Source organism: Martes martes (genome assembly GCF_963455335.1).
Source record: "Martes martes genome assembly, chromosome: 8".
Classification (NCBI taxonomy): Eukaryota; Metazoa; Chordata; class Mammalia; order Carnivora; family Mustelidae; genus Martes; species Martes martes.
Genome location: NC_137895.1, coordinates 107,989,878 through 108,011,065, shown reverse-complemented (window position 1 = coordinate 108,011,065; position 21,188 = coordinate 107,989,878). Strand labels below are relative to the sequence as shown.

The 21,188-nt window shown below is 49.6% G+C and overlaps 1 protein-coding gene across 3 annotated transcripts in view; it reads left to right on the top strand.

Annotated features, from left to right (window-relative positions):
- Positions 1 to 16,382: 16,382 nt before the first annotated feature.
- The window catches only part of BID (BH3 interacting domain death agonist), a 44,527-nt gene continuing 39,721 nt past the window's right edge, over positions 16,383 to 21,188 (top strand). Inside the window, exon 1 of one of the 3 annotated variants that reach the window (XM_080811552.1) lies at positions 16,383 to 16,550. The gene's annotated coding sequence lies outside the window, so the exon portion shown is untranslated. Of the gene's footprint in view, positions 16,555 to 21,188 lie in introns of all 3 variants that reach the window. The other 2 variants (XM_080811553.1, XM_080811551.1) reach the window with 2 other exon arrangements.

Genomic DNA, 21,188 nt, shown 5'->3' with positions numbered 1-21,188 from the left:
ACTTCTTGTATAAAGCAAGTGGAAGCAACAGAACTTTCAGGCCTCCTACCCCGAACTCCATACTTCGTTCTCCCTGGAGAGGAATTCTCCAAGGATCCTGGGGAAGAACAGAGACTTTCTGTGGGTTGAGCCATGATTGCAGGAGCAGCTGCCTGCTTCTCTCCAGGGGGTGGTGGCTGAGAAGAATGCTGACAAGTTTCCTCCAGCTGAGGTGAGGCTGTGCCCCTGGACCTGGCGACTGAGAAGGGCTTAAACATCAACAGATGTGTTTGGGCCTTAATGGGCCTAGGAACTGATCCTGGCTTTGAGAGCCCAGAACTGAGTTCAGCCGGGGAGAGTCTGCTGTAGTTTTCATCACAGCGCATGGTGTCTGCAGAGCCTCTCTGGGCAGCGCTATGGATATGCTTGGTCCCATGGGTTTGGAGAGGTCTGCTGTGAAAACATTTCCCATCCATTTTTCCCACCAAGCCAATACAGTGGTCTTCCCTGCCCCCTCCCTTTACCCTTATGCTCCTCTAAAGGTGATCCCAAGAGTCTCATCCCCTTCTTTCCCCCACCTCCAACCAGGAGAAAGTTCTTGATTGGAGGCCACGTGGCTGTGTGAAACGAGCACTAGACCAGGAGTCAGTTCTGGTGTCTGGCCGAGCATGGCCACTGCCTGGCTGGCTGAACTTGGATGTGGCTCCCTAAACCTATTTTCTACGCTTGGAACGAGAAAGTCACCTTCACTCCCTGCCCCGTGAAGTGTTTGTGGGGCTGCGAAGAGATCGGAGATCCCGAGTGCTCAGAGTTTTGTGGGCCCTGTGCCTGTCCCTCTGTGGCTGCTGAGTCACAGTGGCACACCAGTCACCGGAGCCACACGGAAGAGCTCCCCTCCACGTGTAACCCGGGCCTCTGCCCACAAGCAGATGTGCTGGTGATCCAGGAGGTGGGGGAGGTGCTCCTAGCCTTGTGCCCGTGACAGGAGCTGGCAGCAGCTGCTCTAAGTCTGCTCTCCCAGAAGTGAGTGACGACACCTGAAGCTGAGTGTGGCATTGGCAGGAAAGGACGTCACGGGGTTGGGTAGGATGCCAGAAAGCCAGCATAGGTCACGGGGTTGGGTCGGATGCCAGAAAGCCAGCGTAGGAATAAAGAACCAGAAACTTCTTTTGATGTGAGGCAGGTATCTCTTGCCTTCGTGATTCCAAGTCCGGCTCCAGCTCCCATGTGCCTGGATCCATTGCAGTGAGAGTCACGGCCCTCCCCTCAGGCAACACCCAATTCCACATCCAGTGCTCACACGCTCTGCCACATGGCACTCTTCACCTCCGTCTTTGAGCAGAATTCTGGACACTGATCTTCCCTCTTCCTCAACATCCCTCCCTCTGACAAACTGCCATGTAAAATGTTCAGACCAGTCATGGCCAGGCCCCTACTCCACTCTGGGGCCCCCACGCCCTCCCCTTGGCTTGGTGGGATTCAGCCAACAGTCAGTGAGCTAACTTCAGGAAGAGCAGCCACAAGGCAAAGGAGAGTGTAAGGAGCACGTGACCTGGCCAGCTCTGGCATTAAACGATGGAGGACCCAGCTCTTTGGCAGAGTCAGCCCACCTCCCCCAGGAAACTCCTGTCTGCCTCTTCCCCCTGGAGCCCATTCTGAGCAGATCCAGACTCTGGAATGGGACATTCTGGGTTCTCTAGCCCCTTGGGCCTAAGGGCCTAAGTCAGCCCCCTGAAAGCCTGCTGTGAGTCCCTAATTGGGAGCCTCAGTGGCAACGGTTGGTTGTTGACTCAGTAGAAAGGTCCAGGGGAAAGGCTGCTAAGGTAATACTGGAAATCCCAGACTGGTTGTTCAGCCCATTGCAGGCACTGAGTCGAAGCTGGGTCAGAGCCAGCCTCTCACAGCTTCCCCTGGGCCGTATCTGCCAACACATATCAGGTGGGGCTGGGGTGGGTGGGGGAAGCGCCCGACGTTTTCCAGTGCTGACAGTCCTCCTGTACTAGACTGTGGGTATGAACACAAACTTGGCCCCACAGGCCGGGGCCCTGGAGGTAGCCACATTTCCCCTCTCCTCCAGCAGGAGTTGTTTGGTGTTCCTCCCTCTAGACCCTCCTGCCTTCCAAGCCCCATGTCCTTTAGAGCCTAGACTCTGTGTTGGTGAGAAAGCACTTGGACACTTTCCCACCAGGCACAGGTCTGCAGCTCCTGTCCCCTGTATACACATGTCCAAGGACAGGGGAGTCATGCCTCCATGGAAACCACTGTTCCCTGCCGCCTGGCACTTTCCTTCAGCTCCCCCCGGGCCTCCCACGTTGGCCTCTCTTACAGCACCTTAACCCCACTGTCTGTCCCCACCTGTCAGCCTAGGGTCCAGCGTGGGTGGTGAGCTCCTGGCCTGACCTATGGTGGAGTCCCAAGTCGGGCACAGAGCAGAAGCTCTGAGCTACTTACTCACTTGGGTCTAGAAATAAGGAAATAAGCCAGCCGTCATGTTTTTCTTGCCTCCGTTAGTCCGGCTGTTGGTTTAGAAAGCCCTGGAGGGCTCACGTGCACCCAGCCTCCAGTCCTATCCCAGAGTGGGGACTAATGGACAACTAGCTGTGTTCGTGGTATGCTGCGCAGTGCCAGGGCACCTCCCCCACACCCGAGGTCACACCCTCACCTCCCGTTCACCACTCCAGACCTCTGCTGTCAGATTCTGTTCCTGAAGTGAGGGCGATGAGGGTGTCTGGGGTGGGGAGAGACTTGACTTCATGGCTTCAGAGTCTGCTGGGTGCATCACAGCTGTGGGCTTTCATGAGCACTGGGAACAGAAGAGGAAGTGGCATTTGTGGGCTTGTGGAAACCCTGACCCTAAGATTGGCACCTCTGGGGAGGCTGGGCTTGGGGTTGCTTGTGGGAAGTGGGCACCAGAAGGTAGAGCATGAGCCCATCTTGCCATCCAGATCCCCAACCCCATGTGGACTTGTCTCTGGGGGATATCAGAGGTTCTGCCTCCTGCAGTTTGAGGGGACAAGATCCCATCAAAGCAGGCACAAGAAATGATTCAGTCAACACGCACATGCAATATGCCAGACACCAGGAATCAAATGCAACAAGGCAGCCACAGGCATGTGCTCTCAGAGCTCAGTTGACAAGGCCCAGGGGCACTGGCCTGCCACCCTCCTTCATTCCTTCAGTTTCCAGGGCCAGACACCTGAGGTCTATTGAGAGCTGAGAGGCAATACTGGGCACCAACTATGCTGGGAAATGAGGGAAATGAGAGACACCTGGAGAAGAAGTTCATTATCAAGTCCAGGTGTGTACAGAGCAAACCAGTGAGGGAGAGGCTGTGGAGGCAGCTCGGAAGATGACAGAGGAAGGAAGGGGAAGGGGGTACAAACAGGCAGTCCCTCTCCTCTCCTTCCTTCCTCTTCATTCCCCTTCAGAAACCCCAGCAATAGAGCTCCTACTCCCTGAACCACGTCCCTGCACCCCGGCCTCGGACTCCCAGCCAGGCACCTTCACCTGCACAGAGACGCTCCGGAGCCTCTGAAGGGACGGATGCCAAGTAATAATGGCAATGGCAGCCATTTACTGAAACCTTCCTATTGTGCCAGACACCATGCCTGAGACTTTTTCATATTTCATATATTTAAAATGCAACTTTGAAATATGTGCTATCATTTTCTTTGATGCTTAGGAAATAGGAAATCAAGAAATTTGTTCTGGGGCCTCAGCTTTCTTGGGGGTAGCTGCTGGCCTCCTTGTTTGCAAACCCAGGAATGCCAACGACTTCACGCCAGATTTCTGTGTGTTCTGAGACCTTGCCTTGCTCATTCTGACTTAATGCCTAACACATAGCTCTTCCCTTCCTTGGCATTTGACAGGCAATAATGAGAGCATAAACACGGTACCAGTCACTGTATTTAGAGGCATTATTATCCCCATTTTGTTGATGAGCCTCAGAGCAATTAGATATCATGCTAGGGCCCCAGAGCTAGTAAAGAACAGAGCTGAGAAAGCAAACTGCAAAGGCTGAGCTCTTAACCACTATGCAGAATACTTGCCAGCCTCCCTCTGACCCTCCCTAGGCAGTCTGCCCAGATCCTTCCAGTCCACACGCTGCCTCTACCCTCTAAATGCCCCAACACCTCTGGTCTGGGCCACATGCTGACTCTTCAATGCATCCATGTGTCTTGCAGAGTTCACTGCTGTCCCCTGTATCTCTGCTGTCCCCCGCCCAGCAAAACTGATTACTAAGCTAAGCTGATGGTCTCTTCCAACTTCGCAACTTTGCCTCTTCTCACCTTCCTCTCTCCAGCACTCTCCCCATCTAAACCTATCCTCTAGGATGGCTCAGAAACTCTTTCACATGTTTACAAAGGATAAAAATACACGGGCACCTGGCTGTCTCCCTGGGTATAGAGTGCGTGACTCTTGATCTTAGGGTCATGAGTTCGGGCCCCATATTGGGTGTAGACGTTGCTTAAAAATAAAATATTTGGGGGGCGCCTGGGTGGCTCAGTGGGTTAAGCCTCTGCCTTCGGTTCAGGTCATTATCTCAGGGTCCTGGGGTCAAGTCCTGAATCTGGCTCCGGCTCGGCTGGGAGTCTGCTTCTCTCTCTCCCTCAGCCCCTCCCCTCTGCTTGTGTGCTCTTTCTCTCTCACTGGCTCGCACTCTCTCAAATAAATAAAATCTTCTTTAAAAAAAAGAAAAAAGAAAACAGGGCACCTGGGGGGCTCAGTCTGTTGGGTGTCTGCCTTCAGCTTGGGTCATGGTCCCAAGGTCCTGGGATTGAGCCCCGAGTAAGGCTCCCTGCTCCATGAGGAGTCTGCTTCTCCCTCTCCCTTTGCCTGCTGCTCCCCCTGTTTGTTCTCTCTCTCTGTCAAATAAATTGATAAAATCTTAAAAAAAAAAAGAATAAAAACATATGAATAGTGAAAACAACCTCGAGAAAGAAGCACAGGGGGATTGCCTTAACTATAGTATGACCTAATGCAAAGCCATAATAGTAAAAACCATGGAGTGTGGCTAGAAGGACCAGCAGACTGATGGCATCCCAAAAGGAACACTCAGAGGGACCATGGAAACTTGGGTTGTGATTAAGGAGGCCCCATGAATCAATAGGAAACATGAATTGTTTTGCGAAGGGTGTTTGGAAAGAAAATTGACTTACAATATAGAGAAAATGAAAACAGTCTCCTGTGTAACACTACATATAAGTATAAATTGGGATGAATCAAAGACATAAAACTGCAAATTTATAAGCTAGAAAAAAATGTAGGAGAAATCTTTGACCTAAAGAGAAAGGACTTCTTTTTTTCCCACAGTTTTATTGAGATATAATTGTGGCGCCACCATATAACATTGTGGTGGTTTCACACTTGAAATACGTGAATATATTCACATATGCATATATTGTGCAATGATCACTACACTAAATTTAGTTAACATCCATCACCTCACATAGTTACAACTTTTTTTTTAAGACTTTATTTATTATTCATTTGACAGACAGAGATCACAAGTAGTCAGAGAGGCAGGCAGAGAGAGAGGAAGGGAAGCAGTCTCCCTGCTGAGCAGAGAGCCCCATGCAGGGCTCAATCCCAGAACCCTGGGATCATGACCTGAGCTGAAGGCAGAGGCTTTAACCCACTGAGCCACCCAGATGCCCCCATAGTTACAACTTTTTAAAAAGATTTTATTTATTTATTTGAGAGACAGAACAAGCATGAGAGGGGGAGGGTCAGAGGGAGAATCAGACTCTCCGCTAAGCAGGGAGCCCACTGCGGGACTCAGCCCCAGGACTCCAGGATCATGACCTGAGCCGAAGGCAGACACTTCAGCGACTGAGCCACCAAGGCACCCAGTTACAATTTTTTTGTTATGATGAGGACTAGATTTATTCCCCTAGCAACTTCCAAATATACAATACAATGTTGTTAATTACAGTCCTCATGCTGTACCTGACATCCCCAGAACTTATCTATCTTGTAACTAGAAGTTGTACCTTTTGACATTCTTCGCCCACTTGACCCAACACTGACCCCCTGCCCCTGGAGGCCACCATCTGTTCTGTTTCTGTGAGTTCAGCTTTGGGGTTTTTTAAGATTTCACTTGTGAGATCATATGGTATTCCTCTTTCTCTGTCTGACTTATCTCACTTAGCATAATACCCTCCAGGTCCATCCACATTGTTGGAAACAGTAACATTTTCTTCTATTTTATGGCTAATAGTTGTGGGGGGGGGCATTTTCTTTATCCATTCTTCTGTCATGGACGCTTCAGTTTTCATGTCCTGGCTATCGCATATGATGCTGCAGTGAACCCGGGGGTGCAGATATCTCTTTGTGATAGTGATTTCATTTCCTTCGAATAAATACCCGGAATTGGGATTGCTGGATCATATGATAGCTCTATTCTTAATTTTTTCGAGGAACCTCCATACTGTTCCATATTCCCACCAACAGTGCACAAGGGTTCCCTTTTTCCACGTTCTCAACAACATTTATCTCTTGTTTTTTTGATGATAGCCATTCTAACAGGTGGGAGGTGATATTTCACCGTAGTTTTTATTTTTATTTCCCTGATGATTGGCAATGTTGAGCACCTTTTAATCTATCTCTTGGCCATTTGCATAACTTCTTTGGAAAAATGGCTAATAACTTCCTCTGCTTGTTTTTAAATTGTGTTCTTTGGGACGCCTGGGTGGCTCAGTCAGTTAAGCGGCTGCCTTCAGCTCGGGTCATGATCCCAGTGTCCTGGGATTGAGTCCCACATCGGGCTCCTTGCTCAGCAGGGAGCCTGCTTCTCCCTCTGCCTCTGCCTGCCACTCTGCCTGCCTGTGTGCTCTCTCTCTCTGCTCTCTCTCTCTGACAAATAAATAAAAATAAAATCCTTTAAAAAAATGTATTCTTTATAGGTTTGTTTTTGTTTATTTGTTTGTTTTGCTATTGAGTTGTATGAATTCTTTATATATTTGGATATTAACCCCTTATCAGATATATGATTTGTAAATATTTTCTCTCATTCTGTAGGTTGCCTTTTCATTTTGTTGATGACTTCCTTTGCTGCGCAGAAGCTTTTCAGTTTGATGTAGTCCCACTTGCATATTTTTTGCTTTTGTTGCCTTTGTTTTTGGTGTCAGACACAAAAAGTCATTGCCAGGATCAATGTGAAGGAGCTTATTCTCTATGTTTTCTTCCAATAATTTTATGGTTTCAAGTCTTACCTTCAACTTTTAATCCATTTTGAGTTGATTTTTGTGCATGGGGTAAGAGAGGGGTCCATTTTAATTCTCTCATACGTGGAAATCCAGTTTTCCCTATATTTTTTAATCCCTACACTTTTTTAAAAAGATTTTATTTATTTATTGAGAGAAAGAGAGAGAGAGAGAGAACATGAGCGGGCAGGGGGGTGGCAGAGGGAGAAGCAGACTCCCCACCGAGCAGGGAGCCTGATGCGGGACTCAAAACCAGGACCCTGAGATCACTACCTGAACTAAAGGCAGACGCTCAACTGATTGAAAAACCCAGGCGTTCTTATTCCCCACACTTTTTAATTATCTTTTCCACATTGAGTATTCTTAGCTCCTTTGTTGAAAATTAATTGATCGTGTATGTGTGTATTTATTTCTGGGCTCACTATTCTGCTCCAATGATGTATGTATCTGTGTTTATACAAATACCACACTGTTTTGATTACTGTAGCTTTGTAATATAGTTTGAAATCATTACACATGATGCCTCCAGCTTTGTTCTTCTTTCTCAAGATTGCTTTGGCTAATCTGGGTCTTTTGTAGTTCCATACAAATTTTAGGATTGTTTTTTTCTATTTCTATGAAAAATACCATTAGAATTTTGATAAAGATTGCATTGAATTTGAAGATTGCTTTTGGGTAGTATGGCCATTTTTACAATACTAATTTTTCTAATCCATGACCATAGACTATCTTTCCATTTATTTGTGCCTTCATCAATGTTCTATAGTTTCCAGTGTATCAATCTTCTACCTCCTTGGTTAAATTTATTCCTAGGTATTTTATCGCATGTTTTTACATTCTCAAAATGTAAAAGACAAAACTACAAATTTATAAAATAGAAAAAATACAGGAGACTGCCTTTATGACCTACGGAGAAAAGGATTTCTTAAATTATACTTCAAGAGCACAGATTATAAGGGAACAAATGGATGAATTTGAGAAGTGTGGTTAATGCAGGATACTTTAGACAAAGTTAACAGGCCAAGGACAGATTGGAAGAAGATATTTATAATGTCTAAGACCAATAAAGGTCTGGGAGCCCCTGGGTTGCTCAGTCAGTTGGGCATCTGCCTTTCATCCCAGGGTCCTGGGATCAAGCCCCACGTCGGGCTCTCTGCCCCACGTCGTGCTCTCTGCTCTGCAGGGAGCCTTCTCCCTCTCTCTCTGCCTGCTGCTCCCCCTCTTGTGCTCTCTCTGTCTCAAATAAATAAAATCTTTTTTTAAACTATTTTTTAAAAGATTTTATTTATTTATTTAACAGGGAGAGAGAGAGAGAGCACAAGCAGTCAGAGCAGTAGGCAGAGGGAGAAGCAGGCTCCCCACAGAGCAGAGAGCCGGACATAGGGCTTGATCCCAGGACCTTGGGATCATGACCGGGCCCTAAGGCAGATGTCCAACCAACCGAGCCACACAGGTGTCCCTTAAATAAATAAAATCTTTTTTAAAAAATAAAAATAATAAAACCAATAAAGGTCTAGAATATCTGAGGAACTCCTAACTAATAAGAAGAGGACAGGAACCACAATGGCTACATGGGCTAGGAGCTAACCAGGTAAATGACCAAGGAGTGTGGCAGAGACAGTGGTGTCTGTTCCCATGCCCCCATCGCCTCTCCTCTTCCTGGGCCCACAACTATGCTTCCTGGCTTCGGCCTCTGAAGCTCTGTTGAGATTATGACAGACACTCCCACAGGGGACGTGAGTGGGAAAGCTGTGTGGCCTCCGCTCTGAGTCCACTAGCAGTGAGCTCTGCACATTGGGCTTCTGCATCTACACAGCGAAGCACAGACCCTCGCTGGAAAGCTACTTGGCTCCCAGCATCACCTCTGAGGAGAGTCTGCAAGGAGAGCCACCTAACCGCTGTCAGACTGAGCATGAAATACACCTTTGCGATCTTAAGCTCTTGAGGTCTCCTGCACACTGTGGTTGTCATGGAGAAGTCCTCACCCTAGAACTCGCTGCTCCTCAGCTGTGGGGACAGCCGTTAGCTCACAACCTCCAGCTGCATGGCCTTCAGATGCTGCCACGGAGGCCAGGAGCTTCCTAAGCGGGAATGAGTATGGTGGGACAGGGGGTTCTATCCATTTCTCCTCTAACAGACATCCTTTGCTCTGGATGGTAGCTACTGGCATGGCCGCAACTCTCTCAGATCTGTTTCATGGTCCGTCTTGTTCTCCTTCCTCTCCTGTTTCCTTCTACAGGGCTCAGACCTCCCTCTGCTCAATCCTGCTTCTTCCTCTTATCCTCACAGACATGATCTCCCCAGAAAACCTTCTTGCTGCCCCATTTCGGTGTCGGCTCAGTAGAGGAGGCAGATTGATAATTCTATCCTGAGCAAGGATGCTCAAACTCATCGTTTCTCATGGAAATGCAAAAACAAGGTAACAATGAGGTATTATTTTATAACTATTAGATTGACAAAGTTGGCAACCTAGATCATGCTAAGTGTTGGTGAGGATGGAGGGAAACAGCAGCAATGGGCCCTCCTGGTGGGAATGTAGAGAAGAGCAAACACTGGGGAGAATGGCTGCTAGCACTTGGTCAATTTACCCATACACCCACCCTATGACCAGTCTGTTCCCGGGTAGCTGTCTCAGAGGGACCATATGTGAGGATGTTCACTGGAGTGTTATTCGTTATGACAGCAAGTTGGGAGCAATCTGGAGTTTTTATACATGGGGGAGTAGATGGGCAAAATGTGAGGGTCGCCCCCAGGGGAGTACCCCGTGACACTTGGAAGTAATACACATAGCGACACAGAGAATCCTGCAAATACAGTGCTGAGTGAGGAACAAAATAAAATGAGAACTGCCGTAACATGTACAGAATAACAGTATACTCTTTTTTATGAGACTTTATACAAATAGATGATAATATAATACATATATAATAAAAGCTGCCTCTGAAAGGCAGGTGAAAGAGATGGGAAAGGCAAAAAAAGAGAGAAGAAATAAATGAGAAACAACACAGGAGAGGGGACTGATGATGACCATGTGCTAAGAATGAGGCAGCATGATTCATCCAAGGCAGTGCATTGGAGATTTTTTTTAAAAAGAAGCATAAAAAATATCCTTTATAAATAAATGTTTTTTTAAAATTTAAATTCAATGCCGGGGTGCCTGGGTGGCTCAGTGGGTTAAGGCCTCTGCTTTTGGCTCAGGTCATGATCCCAGGGTCCTGGGATCGAGGCCCACATCGGGCTCTCTGCTCAGCAGGGAGCCTGCTTCTCCCTCTCTCTCTCTCTGTCTGCCTCTCTGCCTACTTGTGATCTCTCTCTCTGTGTCAAATAAATAAATAAAAATCTTTAAAAATATATTTATAAAATTTAAATTCAATGCCATTAACACATACTGTATTATTAGTTTCAGAGGTAGAATGTACTGACTCATCAGTTGCATATGACATCCAGTGCTCCTTCCATCACATGCCCTCCTTCATGCCCATCACCCAGTTACCCTGTCCCCCACTCCCCTCCCCTCCTGCAGCCCTCCATTTGTTTTCTAGAGTTAAGAGTCTCTATGTTTTGTCTCCCTCTCTGTCTTATTTTATTTTTCCTTCCCTTCCCCTATGCTCTTCCGTTTTCTTTCTTAAATTCCACACGTGAGTGAGAGTATATGGTATTTGTCTTTCAAGCTTACATAGTTGGTATTTCATCATCTGGAGATCTGCTTTGTTTGTTTGTTTGTTTGTTTAAGTAATCTCTACACCCAAGGAGGGAACTTGGGGCTTGAACTCATGACCCCAAGATCAAGAGTCACTTGCTACTGAGCCAGTCAGGCCCCACTGGAGATCAGGATTTTAGCATTAATCAGAGCTGGGGGTGGGGGCGGGCTGGGGGAGGGGAAGCCAACAGGACTTTCCAAGTTGTGCCATAGGGAGAGTAGTTTGTCTTCCTTTCCCATTCCACAGGAGATGGAGCAGATGTTATTTGGTTCATCCTCCCCAAAGCAATTTTCAGCCCCAACTTGGTTTCACACAACAATACCTCAGGCATCAGGATGTCAAATAACCAGTAACCTCTATTTTCCAAACTCAGCTTTGAACATGAAAGAGCGTGGAGGGGGCTCTAAAAGGAGCTGTCACCGAGGCCCTCCCTCCCAGGGTTGTGGCCGCACACAGGCTCCTGCCGGTGTCTGAAGCTGGAGGGGTCCATGCCTGCGTTTTCCTGTGAGTCTGGACCTAGACATGTGACTTGGGCCAGGGCCAGAGCCTGGGTAGGTCAGGTCATAGCAGGAGTTCAGGGCCCAGCAGTGCTGTGCCCTAGGCAGCTGTTACCTCAGCCTTATAGAAACAGCCTGTGAGGGGGGTATGAAGGGAACCGGGCCTGAGGAGGGAAAGAGTTGGATTTTTCTAAAAAAGGGTAAGCTTCGCCCTTGACCTTGGAGCAGGATAATGATGTAGTTTTGAATGTAGGGGTAAGGAAACAGGGAGGTTTTCAAAAGAACTTTCATGCTAAAGAGGATATGAAGGATAGAAGATGCCGGAGGCCTTGTTTTTCTCTCTAGTGAGGCATTACATTAAGACGGCTGGCGGCTTCCTGGAGGAACTTTATATTCTGCCTGCCTCAAGTATTTGTCAGCGGGCTGCGGGTTATAAGGACATTTAATTTTATCTGCATTTAATTCTGGAAGTTAGGTTATTGATAAGAACGCTTTTTCCTTGTAAATAACTAAGACATTTATAAACTGAGGGAGACTCCGTCCTGCAGGACTGCGATCTCTTAGTTAACCATTTGTTTGCCCTTCCCTTCGCTTTAGGGCAGCCAGAGGTGCCTGAGGAATCACACCTGTCCCACCTGCCCGTGGGGGTGGGGGAGGGTTTCGGGGTGTCAGCTTGGGCTTTGTCCTCAGCTTGCCTTCCGCTCCCTCATCAGTAAGACAGGTGTAAGATCTCCCCAGGACCAGAAGAGGAAGATCACCTGGTAAGGAGCACAGGCAGTGAAAGGGAAAGAAACCCAGCTCCTTCTGACTGGGTACAAGTGACTCATAGCTGGAAGTGGGTGTCTGAGTTCGCTGGGGCTGCCCTAACAAGGTTCTGCAGACCTGGGGGCTTAACAGAAACCAGCTTTCTCCCGATTCTGGAGACCGGAAGTCTAAGATCAAGGTATTCGCAGGGTTGGTTCTTCTGAGCCCTCTCTCCTCGGTTTGTAGACGGCTGCCGTCTCTCTGTGTCTCCATATGGTCCCCACTCTGTGGGCATCCATGTCCTAATTTCTTCCCATAAGGATATCAGTCATATTGGATTAGGGCCTATACCACTGGCCTCGTTTAACCCTAACTACCTTTTTAAGGAGCCTGTCTCCAAAAACAATCACACTGTGAGGGACTAGGAGGTTAGAGCTTCAACATGGGAATTTGAGGACACAATTCAGCCCATAACAATGGGTTTCAGAAATAACCATTTTCAAACAGCATTCCTTCAAGATGTCTTTGAAAATGTCATCCTCTTTCTGTGCAATAAAGGGAACTTAGGAAGGGGGTTGGGGGTTCATAGGAGGAGGGGCCCAGCAGCCGGAAGCAACAGTGAGAAACCTCAGGGAAACCGAAACTGAAGTCAGACTGCTTAGCTTCCTACACCCTTTCGGTCAAAACCTCACTGGGTGTTGTGTGTGGTTTGTTTGTTTGTTTTAAGTTTTATTTATTTATTTGAGAGCGAGGGAGAGAGCACAAGCAGGGGGAGGGGCATAGAGAGGGAAGGAAAGGCAAAAACAGGGGGAACATCATTCTCTCTTGTTTATTTGTGAATTTACAGTTTCATTTTTAAATTAAGGTATCATTTTTTGTATGGTAAAATTCACCTGTTAGTGTGGAATTCTATGAATTTTGACAAAAGTATACAGTCATGTAACAACCACCACAATGAGGACATAGAAATATTCGATCATTCCTGTCTTCCTTAGAGTCCCTCCCCTTCCAGTGTCTGGCAGCCACTGCTATGTTTTCTGACCCTATAGACTTGTCTTTGTGAGAAGCATCATATTCTCCTAATTACCAAACAATGCTGACAGACTTTATTTTTTTTAAAAAAGACTTTATTTATTTATTTGACAGAGAGAGACACAGCGAGAGAGGGAACACAAGCAGGGGGAGTGGGAGAGGGTGAAGCAGGCTTCCTGCAGAGCAGGGGGGGCTCGATCCCAGGAACTTGGGATCATAACCAGAGCCGAAGGCAGACATCGAACGACTGAGCCACCCAGGTGCCCCAATGCTGACAGATTTTAAAGCTCAAAACATAACAGAAGCAGCAAATTAGAACTGGGGGATTGGAATAGAGAGAAGCTAGCCTGATTGCAAGAAGCTAAAAAGGAGACACAAAGAATTTGGGGGCCGATTGGCATAGATTCCTCCTGAAGGACAAAGTCAGTGACCCCCACAGTGTTTAGGGTAAGACCCCCAACTCCTCACCCAGCCTGCCCCCAAGTCTCCCTGCTGTCACCCTGTCCCTGCTGTGCACCAGCTACGTGGGGCTCCTTCCCACGGTGGCACGCCTGCTGTAGATGCTTCCCGTGTGCACAGTGCTGTGCCTCCTTCTGTCACATCTGCTCCCCTTTTTTTTGACACTCAGGCATCAGAGGACCTAGCTCATGAGCCACCCATCACTCACCTGCCCTCGCCCTGTATAGTCTTCTGCACAACACCTAACACCACCTGAGGTTTATCTTGTCGACATAGTTATTCCATTGTTGAGGACCCATGAGTACCAAGCACTGTTTTAAGGACCAAGACAAGAGCATGAATAAAACAAGCCCCTGTCCTCCTTGTGGAGATTATTTCCCAGTGAGGGGAGACAGTCCAACACAAACGAAGAATTATAGAATATTTCAGGTCGTGATAGGCATTGTGGAGGAAAAGAAGCCAGGTCCAGGGAAAACACAGGGGCCATTGGGGCTGAGGCAGAATAATAAGGGGACAGTGGTAGGATTTGAGCTTAAAGAGGGTGCAGGTCATATAGGACTTTGTAGGCTATTGAAAAGGCTTTGGGAAACCATCGAGAACTTTAAAGAGTGGAGTGATACCATCTGACCTTTTATAAGAGGAGGATGAATATAGGGAGCCCCTATTCGGAGGCTATTGCAATGACAGGGGGAGAGGGTGGCATGGACCAGGGGGCTGGTGGTGCAGGGGTGAGCCACAGGGGTTTGTGGAGCTGCGGGGATGTTCACAGGCTGCTGGTGGAAGTGCAACATGGTACAGCCACTTTGAAAAACTGGCTGTTGTTAGTAAAGTTGGAACAGTCCTCACCTGTGTATTACACTCAAGAGAAGTGAAAACATATCTACACAAAAAGATTTGAAGAAGAATGTTCATAGCAGCACTGCTATGACTACCATATTTGGGGATGCATGGATCAGTGAGGAGACGAGCATCTTCTGGAGAGGGAACACAGGAGTGCTTCCCAGAACCAGATGGGGGTCTCACAGCATATGCTTGGGATGGTGACTGGGGGTGTGGAAAAAATGAAATCATGTTTAGAGTCTGTTGAGGGAGACAGAGAAGTATGTCATCCATTATTCAAAGTTTAGCTTTTAGAAGTGCTGAGCAATCAAGAGAGTTGAGTAGTGTTGAGATGGGAAGGATTACTAGTTATTTGCATCAGTTAGAAGTTAAACAACTCTAGGAGTTGTTTGAGCACCTCAAGAAGACATTTGAGCCTGGGAACTGCTCCTTGGGGAGCATGATCTAGCCTGGTTGGTCCACATACAGTACCAGAAACACATTTACAGTCCTAGAAATGTATTGGTGCCAGATGTGACTTATAGCTTGGGTTGGCCTGTCTCTGCTGCCTTAATGAAGATTGTCCTGGGCGCGGCACACAGCCTCCGCCCCTTCTGACTCCAGCAGGCACTGTATCTGCCTCATGTCACTTGTACTCTGATCTCAGGCATCCTGTGCCCTCTTCAAAGAGGTCATCGTTGGAGGAAATATATTTATTGGAGTGAACCCGTTCTTGCTCAAAATTTCTAGATTGTCTACTTTGACACCTCCTCAGAGCCTGGTTAAGCTGCACACAAAACCCAGAAATTTCATTTACAGTTAGGTGCAAGTTAAGGTTGGGCATTCTTGAAGTGGGAATTGGTATGCTTCATCCTTCCTTTGTAGAATTGTGAAATTAACCTATCTTGCTTTGGCTGCCAGAAACCTCCCAGACAACCCCTTTGCAAAATATTATTTGCTGTTTATACTCTAATCACTTGGAGATGCAGCTCTGATAAAGAAATAAACTTGAAATACAGATACTGTTGCTTAAATTTAACAAACCATTCCATGATGTGATTTTCATTATAATCGTTTTTAGTCATTGTAAAATTAATGCCGCCTTCCTTCTAGAAAAATTGGAAAATACAAAAAAGTGAAAAGTAAAACAAAACAAAACAAAACCCAAAGCCACTGTGATTTTTATTATTTTAATGTAACCTTGTGATGAGTTTTGGTTGTATGTCCTTCTAATCTTTTCCTTCTTTAAAATTCAGTTTCTAGGGACGCGTGGGTGGCTCAGTCGGTTAAGCCTTCAGTTCAGGTCGTTATCCCAGAGTCCTGGGTTTGAGCTCCATATGGGGCTCCCTCCCTGCTCAGCTGAGAACCTGCTTCTCCCTCTTCCCCTCCCCCTCCCGGTGCTTTTTCTTTCTCACATGCTTTCTCTCTTTCTCAAATAATTAAATCTTAAAAAATAAAATTCAATTTATACTACTCTGTTTAGGTGTAGCAACTTCCATGGTCCTCTTTGTTTTCTCATGATTTCCGTAAAGTTGTTTTCCTGATTGTTTCTCTTTTGTTGGAGTCACGTGCTTCTCCTCTGGCCGTGCAGTTGCGGGGCTCTCTGGGCACAAGCACTGGGGAACGGCTTCGGGAGATTATTCCCGGGAATCACCACCCCCAGGCTGTTCCAAGAACAGCTCGTGAGGATTCTGAAAGCCCTTCCAAGCAAGGAACATCTGCAACAATTCCCTGCGTCGCCGGAATGGGCGACCAACCTCCCCAGATGGCCACCTTGATAGGGACCACGGTTTGTGGGTGGAAGTGGGCTGTATCCTCGGCTGCTCCGGCAGGTGGGGGTGGGGGTGTCGCGGCCGCTAGGCGGGGCCCACCCCCAGGAGCAGGCTGCTGCGCGGGGAGTTTCCCGGTAGGCACAGGCAAGGGACGGGCCGGGGGCGGGGCCGGCCGCGGCGGGCGGGAAATAAAGGAAGTGCGAGCGCGGCGGCTGCGTACTCCGCGCGTCTCGGGGACTTTGCCTCCAGTCCGCCTAGCCCGGCTCCCGGCCCCCGGCCCCCGGCCCCCGGCCCCCAGCGCCCCTCGCCGCCGGTCTCTCGGCTTGCTGCCACGGCCTCTAGGTCGGTGAGTAGCCCCTCGCTGCCCGCGCGGCCGTCTGCGCTGAGCTGCAGGAGCCCCTGTCTGCCCGGCGCGGGGCTGGCTCAGCGCTCGCTGCCGGCCCCACGGTCCCAAACACATCCCCGGACCGCCTGTGCCTGTGGGGCCGGACGGTGGGCGGGGAGGCGCTGCTGCCAGGTGCCACCCGGCCCGGAGCGCCCCGTGGGCCCCCGCGGCCGGCAGCCCGCGACCCCACGCTTGGAGCCTGCCGGCCCTCGGCGCCCGACGTCGAGGCAGCCTTTCACCCTGCACCCCCCGTCCGCCTGGTCCCCTCCTTCGGTCCGCGCGGCCCACACACCGCCGGATGGGCTTCCCCCTCGGAGGAAGGACACATGGGGACCCCGGGGAGCGGGAGCAGGCCGGCGCGCGGCTCCCGGATTCTCTCCAGTGGCCGGAGCGGCCCACCCCTTGGGTGGGCTAGAGAAGGCTTTATTGTCCCCTCTCAGCGAGTCTTCGGGTTTGGCCGGCGGCTTGTGGGGCCTCGGCCGGGGTGCGGTGGAGGGGCTGGTGGGTGAGGACTTAAGACATCCCCCGCCCCCGGGTGGGTGGGCGGTTCGCAGTGCGATTTGTAGCTGCCAGGTCCATCCTCCAAGATGAGAAACCCGACGGGAAGGATCGGTTCAGGTCACACATCTGTTTGTTCAGCACCAGATCCGGAACCTAAATCCAGACGCAGACCTTGGGCTCTGGTCTCGGGCACTTTTCCCTGTTTTACCCCTGCCTCAGTGTGGCCAGAGAGCCTGTCTTAGAACTGTTAGAAATTACATGCATGTACTGGCTGGTGGTAGAAGTTAGTTTGTTGAATGACTTTGTAACCCCAGGGGGCTCTGGGAGAGCCCTAAAGCCCTCAGCTACCAAGTGGCTGGTCTGGCAGGGGTTTTTCTGGGGTCGAGGAGGGACCGTGGTGGTGACAGTGAGGATGAGCTTGAGGAACACAGGTAAGGCCTTTTGGGATTGGATTGGTCCGGAAAGGGTTGAGGAGCAGGGTGGGAAACCCAGCACAGAGTGCACCCAACTTTTCAGTCAGCTACTTAATTCCATTGCCAAGCCTGCCTGCCCTTCCTGCAAATCTTATCTGGCTGCCCAAGCCTCACTTGGTGGCATCTCAGCTGGTCTCTTTCTGTAGAAGGGAGCTGGGGGAAGCTGCTGAAGGATGTGGTTTGTCCACATTCCATCTCCACCCATCTGGGGTGAGTGGCAGGCTCTGAGTTGGGGAAGGCTGTCCTGGGCCTTAGTCTGTGCCATCTTTTTTTTTTTTTTTTTAAAGATTTTATTTATTTATTTGACAGAGAGCACGTGACTGCGTGTGTGCAAGCACAACCAGGGGGCGGGACAGAGGGAGAAGGAGAAGCGGTCTCCCCACTGAGCAGGGATCCTAATGTGGGGCTCGATGATGCGGGGCTCAATCCCATGACCTGAACCGAAGGCAGACGCTCAAAGGACTGAGCCACCCATGCACCTCTGGTCTGTGCCATCTTGACCCAGGCCTTGAACCAGGGCCCTGAGAGGCCACTGGAAGTCATCAGTGACTGTTCCTGGTTTTGGAGCTAGAAGGAAAGTGAGAAGGGGACTTCTAGTTTTAAAAGTTTAGGTGGGCAGAGCTCTAGGAAGGCCTTGTTGGGAAGGGGGTAGATGTCCAGCCTTTTATTGCTGCGGGGTATATGTGTGTGTTCTGTCCCTCCTGCCCAGCGAGAGAAGAGGTGCAGGGTCGGCACCCTCAGGAGGCCTGGTGGAGGACTTCACAGGTGGGGTTTAAAGGCAGCCTTCTCACGGGCTTCCTTGAGTACTGAGGTGCCCAGTGCCCATGCTGTGCTGGGCATGGGGGCGGTGTGGTTCATGAGGGACAAGGTGCTGTCTCATGGGAATGGAGACATAAACTGACTACTGTCATACATCAGGATGCAGGCTTTGGTGTATTTGTTGCAAAGAGCTTTGGGAACATGGGGTGGGTTGCTGTTAGCTTCGTCTGAAGAGGTTGGGCCATCTGAAGGGGACTCTGAAGAATAAATAGGATCTTGCCAGTTGGATAAGGTGGGAAAGTGCACTCAGGGCAGTGCAGGAATGCTGGGGTAGGGGTGCCTAGGTGGGAAGGGGCATTGCATGCCCTCCTCTGAGGCCTTGCCCAGGGAAGCTCATAGCCTTAGCCAACCTGGGGAGACTCATTGGAGGAACTGTGGGTTTTACTCATTGGCAAATGAGAACGGCCTGTCAGGAGTGCTGAGGCCATATGGAGGAGCAAGTCGTTGGATGATGGAGCTTTCCAGGGCAGGAGTGTTGGCTTGCAGAAGGTCAGTGAATGACATTTGGGCTGTTCTCTTCTTCTCTAGTGTAAAGGGACTGTGATAGGATGTTGCCATCATGATCAAGGACTGTGTGTTCCTTGGTGGGTAGTACCCAGCATGCTGGCTCTGGATTCTCAGCTCCTGAGAGGACTCACTCTGGAGCTGTGGCTGTTGGAAGTCTTTTCTGTGCTTGTACCTCTGGTGACCATTTGTCAGTCTGGGGTTTTGGAGGGCATGCCCCCTGAGGCTAGCTACCCACCCTACTGGGACTCCTATGCATAGGATCCCATTAGCAGTACCTTGGCTCCCACACCTGGCTGGCCACCCCCAGGTGATACGTGTCCTTGCCCAAAGCCACTGAGGGGTCTGAAAAAGACAGCTAATTGAGGATGGTGATAACAGATAGATAGAGCTCACTGTGGGCCTGATACACACATGAATAACTTCATGTGTATTAGTTAGCTCATTTGGACATCACAGTAATCAGAAGCAAGGTTATCATCCTTACTCTTCAGTTGGGGAAACAGGCATGAAGCGATTAAGTAACTTGCCCAGGGTCACAGCCGAGGAAGTCAGACCCCAGAGTCCCAGCTCCAAGTGTTACATTGCACTGCCTGGATTTCCAGGCTACTTACTAGCCCATTTTCCAAATTCAGCCCATCCACTTCTGTACCTCTACACCGGTTAGACGTGAAGGGGCAAGGAGCAGAGAGAATGTATGTGGCCTTTCTGTGGACTCCCCTTCCCTGCAGGCAGCTAGTGATGTGTGTGGAACAGGATGAAGCTTCAGGGAGCAAGGCCAGGGACCCGCTGGGTGGCATTTAGCCCCACAGGTTCCCCAGCTTCCCATCCCTGTGGCCCAGTCCTTTCCTCACCTTCCGTTGCTCTTCTCTTCCTGCCTGCAGAGGTCAAAATGGGAGAGTTTCAGATGAAAGGCTGACTCCATGATCTGGATGAACCATAAAGCAACCATCGAATGGAAATTGTGGTTGGCTTTTTGTGTCCAGAGTCCTAGAAGCCACCAACTTAGAAAATGAGGAAGTGGTTTGTTTTAAACTAACCTCTCCCCTTGGTAATCCTATCTGTTGGTGTTGGTGTTGGGTGTTGGAGACAGGTGCTAGGTGGTGGAGTTTTTGAGCCCCTCTGAGTCTTAGACCAGGTTTAAAAGGGGGCTGGTTACGTTCAGACACCCAGAGTGGTGGGACTGAAACTGCCCTGTGGGGCCTGGTAGACTGTCTGCCCTTGTGGAAGGATGTGGGGCTGCCACCATGTGAAGAGAGGCATGCCTCCTGGGTCCAGGGTGTCGGGATCACCATGGAGATCCTGGCAAAGCTTCGTGCCTGGGCTTCTGCCTGGTCCGAACTGGCTCCCAAGTCCGCGCTTAATAAGCTCCCGCCAAGTTGCTGGCTGTGAAGACCATCGGGGCGGGTCAGCAGTTGCCTTATATGCTCCTGTGCTTAACAAAGTGCCTTTCTTCAGAGTTAGGAAAGTGAGTACTGTGTTCTGGTCTGGCGTGGGCCAGTCTTTGGAATGTGAATGTAGCCTAGTGTGGTGGGTGGAGGGGTCTGAGCTTTTATCTGAGGCCAGCAATGGTGATGCTGTTTTTCTGTCAGTGGGCATCTGTGTGTCTGTAGTTGGTTTCCTTTGCATAACTATCTCAATTCTCACCAGAATTCTGTGAAATGCCGCCGTTGTGAAACATCAGTGATGGGGTGTTTCTCATGTATATGCTCATATTTAGACAAATGTTCGGGTGGTCATGGCCCTGGGTCCAGGACTGGACCATGTCCCAGGAGCTTGGGCTTGGATCTCCACACCCTCATGCACAGTCGCCCCACACCCACACCCACTCCCCCACCAAGCTAGAGTGAAGGGTAAGAATGTCACAAGGCTGGGAGTGCCCTTTTTACAAATAGGGAAAGTGAGGTCACATGGCAGGTTGAGAGCCAGCTGTGACCCGGGTCACACACAGAGGTCACCACAGAGGATCCCTCTGTGGTCTGGGAATGCATGAGCCTCTTAAATGCTGCTGGGCCCCAGGGACTTAGGGAGTTTGGGACTTTTCTGGGCTTTTCATCTGTCTTTCTGGGGAGAGCCAGCTGAAGTCTGGGGGACTAGTGTTCAGTTAGGGCTTGGGAGGTATGACAGGAGTAAGGGAGCAGAGGAGGAGTTAGTAGATGGGGGGTGGGGGAGAGGGCCTGAGTCAGGAAGGCCTGTGCGACATGGTGTGGGGATCCCACTTGGGTGGGAGTAAGTGCTAGAGAGTGACACGGAGCTCAGTAACTCTGGTCCTGTGAGCGGTAAACCAGGCCTGAGGTC